The following is a 12538-nucleotide window of genomic DNA, read 5'->3' as shown; positions in this document are numbered from 1 at the left end:
ACGGCTCTTGCGGAGGAGAGGAGGGTGAGATATGGTGGGAGGGTGGAATCGGGGGGAGAGATGTGAGCCACTTGTCTCAGCCGGCTGTTGGCCAGCACGGAAGATTCCAGGTATGATTTTTTTTTTTTGCTGTAGTCGTATAAAATCATTTCAATTACTTTTCAGGCATGTATATTCTTCCCGTATTGTGGCTATAATTTTTTTTAGAAGATTGACAAAATTATCAGCTAGAGACGGTAAGTTCTTTAATATCAACATGCATACTCACACCTACGAACACTTAACACCGATGTTAAATTAGTTCAAAGTATATTTTTCCTACTCCATAGAGTAGCTACTTCTATCTTCAACAAATCACATGTGTGTGACTGTGTGTATGATTTCAATAATGTTATTTAAACGATGTCTATATACTCTATATGTATGACTGTATGCAGCGACGAAGCCAGGAATCGACGAAGCCAGGGCTGGCTTCCTCTTCTTCTTCCTCCAGCCCCTCCTTGCCTTCTTCTTCCTCCTCATGGCGGTAGCCCGGGCTAAGCCCGAGCTCCATGTAAATCATGGCCGTAGGGGGGCTGGAGCACGGGTAGCCCCCCGCTGGCTTCGTCGCTGACTGTATGTATAATTGTTTATTGTCTATGTCAAATTATGTACATATATTGATGCCTCAAATTGCATTTAAAAATTAGAGTTAAATGCACCGTAGGTCCATTAACTTTTGGTGGTGTGTCATATAGGTCTATCAATTTTCAAATTGTATTTTTTGGTCCATTAACTTTTGGTGATGTGTCGTCCAGGTCCATCAACTTTGAAACTGCATTTTTGGGTCAAAAAATACAATTTAAAAGTTGATGAACCTGGATGACACACCATCAAAAGTTAATAGATACAAAAATACGGTTTGAAAGTTGATGGACCAAGATGGCACACCACCAAAAGTTAATAGACCCAAAAATACAGTTTAAAAGTTGATGGACCTGTATGACACATCACCTAAAGTTAATGGACCTACGGTGCATTTAACTCTAAAAATTATATAAATATTATAATTTTCTATGTATATTAACCACAATAGTGCAAATAGTTTAAACTATCTAAACGCTAAACACAGGGTGACTGGCCGTTTAGGGTTTAGTGTTTAGCGTCTAAGATAACACTGCTTTAATCAGGATCAAAGTATGTATTACCACCTGTTAAACAGATTATCCTTCCCGTTAGGCCCCGTTTAGCATGGCTTCACTCCATCAGTGAAGCCGTTATTTTTTGTTTTAGCTCCATGAACAGCTGCATCGGCAGAGCTAGAGCCGTTTTGGTAGACCGTTTAGCAAAACAGCTTTACATATAGAGTTCTTTAAAATATGCTCTCACATAACCCCATCCAAAAACTGCGAGAAGGCACTATTTTTTACTCCACCCTCCACTTTTCAAAATGATTTAAGGGGCTCCTTAAATAAAGCCATTTGGTTTTACGCGGACACAGAACGGTTTCAGGAGCCGACGATGAAACCGCGTGCCAAAAGCAACCTTAGTAACAACTGGAATTGTGTTTTTCCTTACCGGGTGACAACAAACCCCTTACTAGCCCATCATAACACCTACGTGGCACAGATAGAAAGTCCTCCTTGTTCTCCGATGCATGCATTTCCCACATGTTTTTCTCCCTCGGGAGTTCAGACTAGGGCATTATCTATTTCTCTCCATCTTTCATCATCCAACCCATCCTTCCGATAATGTGTTTGGCCTGTCGCAGTGGTTATCTTTCTCGAAACCACGGGCACCAGCTAGAGTGAAGAGGCGGCGCGGTGAGTTCAGATGCGGAGGGCGCCATCTAAAATCTTGGCGTGTCAAACAGCTTCTCCGCACAAGATGCTACAGTGCAAACAAACGCAGCCCGCCGTGCACTCCTGAAGGCGCGATCGACCGGAACCACCGGCCGGACTCTGGAAGCGCACCTCCTCCACACGGATGAAAGTCTGAGACTCGGCGGCGGCACCCGTTCCGCTCCCATGAACCACCCGCGACCGACTTGGCCGCCCGTGATCCACACGTCCCGTGCCGGCCGATTCGCCCGACTTGTGGACGAGAAATCGCTGCGTACGTCTACGTCCCGCCGGCAGCGGCGAACGAAGAAGGACTTGTCTGCTGGTTCGGTTGGACCACTGACCCCGGGCTGCTGCTTGGCTGACAATGTAGAGAAGGCCGATGCCCGGGTTTTCTTCTCGTGTGAACAGCTGCACCATGTTGCAGGAAGAGAACAGTGTAGCGGATGTTGCTTTCGTGGAGGTGTTGCTGGCCCTGTTCTCTTCCTGCCGGGACCGGGAGAAATTGTGGCGTCCAGCTCGCCACCTCAACGCCTCAACAGCACGGAGAAATCACTGGTTCTGATTGGACCCTATCTATCTCCCAGCCGTAGAACACAGCCACGTCAAAATTCAAAAGCCTACTGTACATACAACCAGAGACGTTAGGCTAGAACCGAAGAGAGAGCAGAAAACGGCCAGAGGAGGCTCCAGAATCCAGACTTCGTGGGCTCCACTGTTGTGGTTTTGCTCGGCTCCAAGAAGAAAAAGAAGGCCCAGTTTTTCAACATGAAAACTGGAGCCTGTTAGACCTTTCGGGCCTCCTCCCGTCCTCCCATCTCCAAATGAGGTCTTATATGTGGCCTTTGGCCCAGATCGGCCCTCTATCCGATGAATTAAGGCAATACAGCCCATATTTTACACGGGAAGAAAGAGGAAATCCTCTTTTATTTTCTTTTGAAATATAGTTTTATTATTTATTTCCCCTTTGTGGTTTTTGTGATCAGTCTACCATTCTTTATTTATTTCAATAAATTTCCTTGATAGAAACATGAACAATTCTTTTATCCGACTCAATGGTTTGGAATAACATTTTTGAATGTTCTAACTTTTATGGGAGAATGTTCTAGATTAAACATAAAATGTGATACCTTCATCATAAAAAACAATGTTCTTGCTTGATTAATTATTTGAACTCAAATAAAAATATTCCTATTTCTTGAGAAAAATTCCCGTCTTCATATGGACACTATTCCATATTAAAAATGCTTGCTCCAACTTTATGTAAAAAATGTTCTAGGTTCACAAGGATAATCTTCTTGCTTCACAAGAAAAAAAATCTTGTTTGACGAGAAAGAAATTCCATATTAAATAAAGAAAGTTCTAGCTTTATGAGAGAAAATGTCCTACTTAATGGAAAAAATATTGTAGCTTAAATATTTGTTTATGGAATGTGGAGACATGTTTTGCAGATTGCTTATTCAACCTTTTTAAATGCCGAATATATTTGAAATGAAACACAACAAATACTAGTCAGGATACATTCTGGGTTGTCCTGCAGCTGGGCCTTCGCATGTTCGATGCCAAGCCAGTGCAAACTATCGGACGGAAGAGCCTGGCGCGGCCTAACATTTGGTATCGTGGCCGTTTATTAGATGGGCCTGGATGCAAGATCTAGGCTGGAAGCAAATCGGGCTTTTCCAGGCCGGCGAAAAGCTTACTAGGTCCAGATAAAAGGCATTTAAAAACGGTGGCCCTCTGCATTCTGCAGTATGCCAGTGTACCAATGGCAAACGATTTGGCGCTCGTCGCTTTTGGTCTTTTTGAGATGACTACAGACTCTAGAAGGAAACGAGAAAGTGAAATTATAATCCTAGTCCATTTGTATGTGAACTTTTACCAAATTCTTACGCTTTGACATGATTATATATACACGGAAGCTCTATGTTGTAATCAGGAATAAAGAATAGTCTCCCTATCTCTTGTGTCTATGTGTTCTACTTTCATCTACTATGTTGGTCATGAGAGACAGAGTGAGAAAGGTTCTAACCGCTGGCAACATGTTTTATAACACGTTATCAGCACGATAAACTCTTCGTCGACATCGCCGTTGAAGCCATCGCCGTCTTTGATGCCGGCGCCCGTATCGTCGATGTACCGCTGCGACTACTTCAACGACGTTGACATCTATGACGTTGTTAGCGGAATGGATCTACAGTACATCGACATGCATCATTATTGCTGTCAAGCACACAATTCTACAATAATGCCATACACCCAACACGGTATGTATCTACTAACCATTGCCTATACGGCTTGCGAAGTAAATCAATTGGCATCTTCTACAAGGTATGAAGTATATCTCGCAGATTACACTTGTGCCAGCCATCGAGCCGGTCTACGTATTTAAATTATGCATGTTGGATTGTACATGAAGAACATATAATGCATACGTGCATGAAGATTGAAAGTAAGTAAACGTGCACATACACTTTTGATGTCATGTCACATGGTTGTAGTCCATGCTTGAAAGCACAACGCACACGGCATGAAGTCGCTGCTATTACATAACTCATCTCGATCGTTCATCTACGAATTGACTTGAAGTCGCTTTGATCGCTAACCGAAATCCTGGAGATAACCCACGCAAAATTATATTGCCCGCGGGAAGTTACGCACTAGCATTGCAGCCTGCTCGCAGCAACCCATACGTGGAGCGGACTCATCGCATTAGGAGCCCCTAGAGTGCACCTTGGCATGCATCCCCCATCGTATTTGTCCTCTGCTTGCACGCTGAGACTTCGCGTTTTCTCACCGCCCGCATGCGGCTCTGCAACTAATATAAAAAATCTGATTTTGAAATATCAAAAGGTTCTCGAACATATTTCTTACGTCGATTTTCTTTGTGAACCGTAACTACAGTTACTTCTCTGTCCGGATGCGTGCAATGAGGTTATAGGGCGTGATGGGTTGTCCGAACCAGGACGTCTAAAGGGGTATCCTGCATCCCTCTGTGCACTTGCGTCGTGTTTGGTGGTTCTGCTCGCACCTTTTGTCTATATCTTTTCATTCGTTTGCCCTCCTCCATCCCGCACGCATCCGTCTTCTGGATTTCTCCTTCTCTCATGGTGCAGGATGACTTGATTCATCCAGGATGCAGGGACCCATGCGTCAGACACCCAAAAAACTGATGTATGCATGCAACCAAATACAACCCCGTCTCGTACTGAACCAACAACAAAGACAACCAAACACAACCATCTGCACGAGCTCAACCCGACTTCTTCGGTCCTGCACAGCCTAACCACACTACGTCAAATATCATTTCCAGGGGCGGCTACAGTGCATTTGTAGGGGCGGTTCGGCCAGCCGCCCCCTACGCAAGGGTCTCTACAAATCATGCATTTGTAGGGGGCGGTTCCCAGACCGCCTCTGTTGGTACTGTAGCCGCCCCTATAAATCGATTTGTAGGGGCGGTTGGTACTGTAGCCGCCCCTACAAATCGATTTATAGGGGCGGTCTGGGAACACCAGCCGCCCCTACAAATCGATTTGTAGGGGCGGCTACAGTACCAACCGTCTCTACAAATTATTTTTCCGCAATTTTTTTTAAAATTTACAATTCAAATTAGACCAGAACATATATTTTTCAATTAGCATTAAAGATAAACAAGATCACTAAATTCGTATAGTAATATTTCAGAGCAAATCAATTGAGACATATGGACTACAGGAAGTAGTAAAAGATTCACTGTACAGTTCTGTAGAAGTTTACATGAGCTCTCTAGTCAGATGCGATATTATGCATCAAAATGACATCATATGGCCAGGTAATCAATGTCCTATTCTCTTCAGAACTAGCACGTATTTCCAACATATGGGTTTTTCAAGAGAACTATAAACTCAAGATACAAATCAGGAAAGAACTGATCTTATCCAAACTATAAATATGGCATAGTTTCAGTCTTGCAAGTCATATTACCTACATAAATATTGATACTGTGAGGAGTGGCTTGTCTCCCACCTTTAGACGTCTAGCCTGCAAAAGAAAAAAACCACTCAGTAAGCAAAGCAAAGACTAGAAGAGAAGATAATTTGATCGGCCAGAGCAATGCAAACAAAGGTAGGTTCTTATCTTACTGGAAGAGAAGAGAATTTGATGGCCCAGAAATCGGCCGCCGGCCAGAGCAATGCAAACGAAGCTAGTGGCTAGTGCCTAGCTTTTTACCGTGAAGAAGTCGGTGCTGCGCATGGCCCAGAAGAAGATGACGGTCATGACGGCGAGGTAGGTGCCGTAGAAGACGCCCGTGACGAAGATCTCATTCAGCTTCCAGCTGTCTAGATGCGGAGACGGCCTCACCCTGTCCTTGGAGATGGTCATGATCGTGCCTGCATTTTTTCATCAAAAGCAAGCAACAAGTGCCATGCTTCAGCTTGCCAATGGAGTGTTTAGATGGTTCCGAGTCTGTCGGAGTTTTTCAAACCCACCGTCGTTGAGGATGGCAATGACCAGGATCATGAACGGCGAGAAATCAAACTCCCAGATCAGCGCGATCAGCATGAACCCGAGCTGCATATATATTCCCATCACCAGAGCTTGTGGTTTTCACAGACAAACCCAACAGGGGAGCAAAGTCCATATAAAAAATGGTTGACAAAGTGAACTTACCACAATACGGATTGTTATCGACACTGCGTAAATCTGACAAAAGAAGAAAGTTTCAGTCCAAAAGAAACTGCTGAACTACTGCTGCTGGTTGTCAGATCAGATGGATGTGGCACGTGCTTACGGTATAGTTCTTCATCCTCTGGAAAATGGAACGGCTGGTGAGCACGGCACTGATGATGACGCTGAGCAAGATGTAGAAACAATCATATTCCAAGGAAACAAGAAATTTCCATCTAGTAAGTTTAACTACTTAACTAATAATAATTATTAAATTGAAAGCACATTCTAACCATTAGATTGACTTTAAAAGAGATGATACTATACTGCAAATTTGGGTTCAACATGCAAAAATCAACATCATAAGAGACAAACATTCTAAAGAATAATATTTGCATTTACCTTTGCACTTAATTCAACAAAAGGATTGACTCTTCTAATGTAGGACACTAAATGGATCTATGCCCCTTCTTCTAGAATTGAAAGGAACACAGTGTCCACTCCTAAATACGAAAAGAAAATGTATCTTATACACTATTACCACCATCCTTTGGTGAAAGGCTTTCCTGGAAGAAAGTTGAAGATGAGTTGTAAGGAACATATCTCTCATCTTTTCGCTGGACCATGGATGTTGATGCTCGCTGGTAGAGATCACCCCACCGCTTGCAGCTGCAGCTCCACCCGAAATGTGGCTCCGCCCGCCTTAGCTTTGCCCGGCATCTGGCACAGACAAACAGACGACTATTCCTATAAAGAAATACATGTAAACAAAAGGCTAAATTGCATGCAAGGAATCATCATATAGGTGTCAAAAATATAGATTTGAATGAGCTACCTCCATATTTGCAACAAAAGGCTAAATTGTCTAATTAGGAGCACATTGTTGCCTAACAAATGACAATTAAATTGCCTAACAAATGACACTTAATTTGCCTAAGAAAATGATTATGTTTCTCTTTTATGTGTGTGTGATCATACCTCGTTGCCGCCATTGGATGCTGGCGCACACACTCCATGAAACCTCTGCCCTCTAGGCATTGTATGAAGAACTATCCATGTAAATGCATGCACAAAAAAGAGCTGATGTCATTACATTTGTATATAGCAGGAAGCAAAAACATTACAGTTAAAATGCCTACAATATGAGAACACAACAAAGGGCAACTAGCTCAATCATGTATGACATCCAGTGTTTCCATGTATGCTTAGAAATCAGAAACTCACATGAAGAAAATATGGGTAACTAGCTTGTAACTAGCTTCATCTAATTCATTAACTACGTACTGCACTACTGAGTTGCAACTTGCGAGTACTTGGCTCTGAAGCCGATTGCACTTGTCATTCAACAAACTAGACTAGATAAGTATGGAATAATTCAACAACCGATAAACTTTAGGCTGCGCTAAAATAGTACATGATACAGTTGTGTATACAGCAAAAACAGTATCATTTGTTCATCTGAAACTTGGTTCAAAAACATGTTCTGTGATCCACCAAATTAATCAAGCTATAAGGCACAACAGACAATCCACAAAATGCTCTGCCTACTACATTCAATCGACATCTAATAGACTATCTAAGTATTTTTGGTGCTTTTCAATTAGCCTGATAAGCTGAATCCCTAGTAAAATTTTACGAAACCCTAGTCAAATTTTACCCATTACAATTCCAGATCTGTGCTGATCCAAAGCATTCCCCATCAAATCAATCGTTCATTCTACTATGTACGCATGGAGTTATCAGATTTTTAGCAAAAGAAAAAGGAGAGGGAGGGCGTACCATACCTGCTCATGCTAAGCTATGCTCGTGCGGAGGCAAGGCGTCTGATCAAGTTCAGGCAGCAGATTACCTAACAAAAGTGACAGCATGGATATGATGCAATTTGCTAAACCTATAGAGCACAGTATGGATCAAGGCAGGACTAGCAGCAGGCATCTAAGCTCCAGATCCGTGAGCAGCTGCCGCACGATCCCATTCGTAGGTTCGGCGTAGGCTCACCGCCGCTCCTCGAAACCCCACCCCTTCAGCACCTAGAAAGCACGAGCGGCGAGGCGCGTGGAGAGAGCAAATCAGGAAGCCGTGATGCACGGGCGGAGGAAGGAAGAAGAAGCGGAGATGGGGATAGCTCGAGCGACTCACCTCGCGCGGCCGGTAGGACGGAAGGGGCTGGCTGCTGCTGCGTGCGGCCTGGCGCTGGCCGGCCGAGCTGGCAATCGCCGAGGGGAGGACGGCGCTCGTAGTATTGCGCCTCCCCGCGACCCGCATCGAGCTCATCCTCGCCGTCGCACCCGCTTGCCAGATCCAGGCTCGTCCTCGCCGGATCAGGCTTCTCCTCGCCGGATCTGGTGGGGGAGAGGGAGGGGCGGCGTGGGGGAGAGACGGATCGGAGGGGCTCGGAGGAGAGGGAGAGCGAGGGAGAGAGAGATGGAGTCGAGACGGAGAGAGAGAGAGAGGAGGACAGCAGATATTTTGGACGGTTCACTTAGTTAGTGTACGGGGGCATTTGTAGGGGCAGCTCAATCACCAGCCGCCCCTACAAATAGCAACTACAGGGGCGGCTGGTGATTGAACCGCCCATACAAATCAAATCCCATTTGTAGGGGCAGCTCGTATCACCAGCCGCCCCTGCTGTTCCATTTGTAGGGTCGGCTGGTGTCTGGGCATCCGAGCACGCCACTGCAGGGGCGGCTCCATCATCAGCCGCCCCTACAAAAAATTCGAACCGTTGCTAAAAATTGTTTTTTACGTAGTGCCATCCTGGCTCAAGAGTTATTCTGCAACCAATCACGCCCATAGTTGCTTGTTGCTGTCTCTGCCGGCCTGAAGCCACAACCTGTTATTTGTGCGAGGTTGCTGCACGACTTCTATCAACAACATGTTCAACAGTCGAAGAACCCGGCCTCATGTTCTGAAAAAAAAAGAGAAAGTCTCCAGTCCGCACCGAATGTGTTTGGTTGACTCCACATCTCCACCTCGAGGTTGTCGCAGCTCCTGCATGAGCTCACTGACGTTGTATAGCTAATTCTTCGCATGTGGTTACTGTTTGAATGGACGAGAAGATTTCCAACTTAAAGCCGGATTGCCTGTACCTTTCCTCGTCATCACCGTGTGTGCATTTGCAGTAAAGCTCCTATGCATTTGGAAATAGCATGGAGCATTGAATTAATAAAATAAACCCTTAGTGAAATCTAAATTTCCTGCAGAAACGTATGTGTTTGTGTTGAACAGTGAAAGTTCTCCGTTTGTATACATTCAGAATATTTATTTTTCTATTCATGTATAGAGGACGTGTGCTGATATTTTTATGCTCATTTGAATGCATTTATTTATCATACATTATGAATATATCATGTAATTGAAAGAATAAAATTATGAATGATTATATTAGAAACATGGTATAAGGTATATGAGTTCTCTAAATCCTACAGACCTTAGACCTATCACTCTTGAGAGATCCATATTTATTTTTTCTAGCATAATGAATTTTTGGGATGAATGAATGATTGGTATTAATTCTGAAAATTTGTATATACCATAATCCTGAAAAATGCTAGATGCTTCTAAGAGTATTTTGTATAACCATCCGCTATCTTTTTGCACATTGCCACTTGTTTACATGTAGTAAACTCATATGCATGTGATGATTCCGATAATAATAATATATGCATACCTTCATGAAGAAGGAATATCCTGAACTTGTCCTGAATGACAGAATTATATAGCACGGTCATTTATTAAATCCTAATAGGATATTCTACTGCCGCTGAAGTGGAGTGGACCTTAAGCATTATAGTTCCTGATATTACTCTTAAAGAATGAGTATGTAACCAAGCTAAATCTCGAAGGTCATATAAGACTCACTGAATGAGAATTTTTTAGAAGATATCACATATTATAATTGCAAAATGTCAGAAATATTGAAAATTGAATTTTCAAGTTTAGGTGACCATATGAGATATATACACTACTCTATAAATAAATACAATGGCCTAAAACTTTGTATTAAATGTCATAGAAGACACGATGGTAAATAAAATTTTATCGATGAATATTTTCGAAGGAATATCTCTTGTATATAGAATATCAAAGAGCAATGTAATACATGAAGTATTTAAATTTATCATCAGAAATTACTCAAATAGAAGTTGAGTTAGAATTTTTAGACAGTTCTATGAATCAGGATATATGACTTGCATATTTTGCACTCCTAGAAGGATCATGATTACATATCACCACTATGAAGTAGAGCATGCATGAAGCTGCTAAATGTCAAGCATAGAAGCTAAGACATGTAAGAATGGATAAGAAATAGAATATTTAAGGTTTTCTTGAAGAAGAACTTAAATCATGTGCTTACAAACTTATTTTATCTTTGGAATTACTATCCTAAAGTATTAGTGGTGGCGGTGCTTTAAGTTTTGATTTTCGTTGAATTAAGTGGATAGATTTTGTAAACTCGTAGAAGATTTAATGGTAATTTTATTAGCTTGAAGACTAATATAAAGCATTTAATATTCTTAGTTGTAATTCTTGCAGTAATATGTGTTCTTGCATGAAATGAATTAGATTTATATGTTTTACATCTAAATAATTATCAATTTTTTTTGCTTATCTAAATAAATTTTGTATTAATTTTATCCACAGAGAAGCCTCAGTTAACCATGAAGGTTATAGTTCTTTATGCACTACTACCATGTAGGTAGAAGAGAAATTGAATTTCCTAGAAGCACATGAACAGTTGGACTATACTGACATATTAACTGATCTCAAAAGGATCAATTTAGCCAATAAATAGTATAATCCTAAAACTAAGTATTTAATACTTTAGCCCAAGAACTAGAAGTTTATGTCCTACCCTAAATATGTTGTTGTCCACTGAATAGTACGTATACTGGATATGTGAATTTCATGCCAACACTAATAAATACCATAAGTATGATTGGATTATGTGGAACATTAGAAATGATTATTCATAAATGATGCATATAGCAGATTACTACTTGAAGTAATTATGACATGAAAAGGGGAGGAATTTTAGGTAAAGACATAAAAAATATAGGTAATATATATTTAATAGGCATAGCCTTCCTAATCTATCTTTAAGTGCATGTATAAGAACTTGAAATCCTAGCCATGTTCCTTTCAGCGGAGTTAACTTTCTCTGTATTGCACTAATTACAAGTAAGCTTGTAGCTTTGCATTTTGTTGTTATCTATTACGTTGGGTTGAATACCAACATTCTACATTACACTCGAATGCGTATCATTATATTGTGCTCTCGTCGAGCTGTAATTATCTCCACTCCTGCATGAATATTAGCATAGCATATTTGTAACTAGTAGCTACCTTGCACTTCCCTCATAATTAGATTGGCTAGCTAGTACGCTATGTCTATTGAAAGGTCCTAATGGCTAGAGGGGGGTGAATAGCCTAATAAAAATTTCTACAACAACACTTAACAAAATGGTTAGACAATTATGAGGCGAAGCAAGTGTTGCGCTAGCCTACTCAAAATGCAAGCCACCTACCATAATTCTAGTTTAGATAGTGTCTATTCACACAATAGCTATGACACTACCCTATGTTAGTGTGCTCTCAAAGGCTAACTAAAGAGCCACACCAACCAAGGAAGCAAGCTCTCACAACTAGCTACACTAAAGAGCTTGTCAACTAGTTTACGGTAAAGTAAAGAGAGTGATCAAGAAGGTTATACCGTCGTGTAGATGAAGAAACCAATCAATCACAAGGATGAATAACAACGAAGACCAATCACCTTGAAATTAAAGGATGAACACAATGATTTTTTACCAAGGTTCAATTGCTTGCCGGCAAGCTACTCCTCGTTATGGCGATTCACTCACTTGGAGGTCCACGCGCTAATTGGCTTCACACGCCAAACCCTCAATAGGGTGTCGCACAACTAACACAAGATGAGGATCACACAAGCCACGAGCAATCCACTAGAGTACCTTTTGGCGCTCCGCTGGGGAAAGGTCAAGAACCCCTCACAATCACCATGATTGGAGCCGGAGACAATCACCACCCTCCGCTCAACAATCCTCGCTGCTCCAAGC

This window comes from Miscanthus floridulus, chromosome 2 (genome assembly GCF_019320115.1).
Source record: "Miscanthus floridulus cultivar M001 chromosome 2, ASM1932011v1, whole genome shotgun sequence".
Lineage (NCBI taxonomy): Eukaryota > Viridiplantae > Streptophyta > Magnoliopsida > Poales > Poaceae > Miscanthus > Miscanthus floridulus.
Note: the sequence above shows the minus strand (reverse complement) of the source record.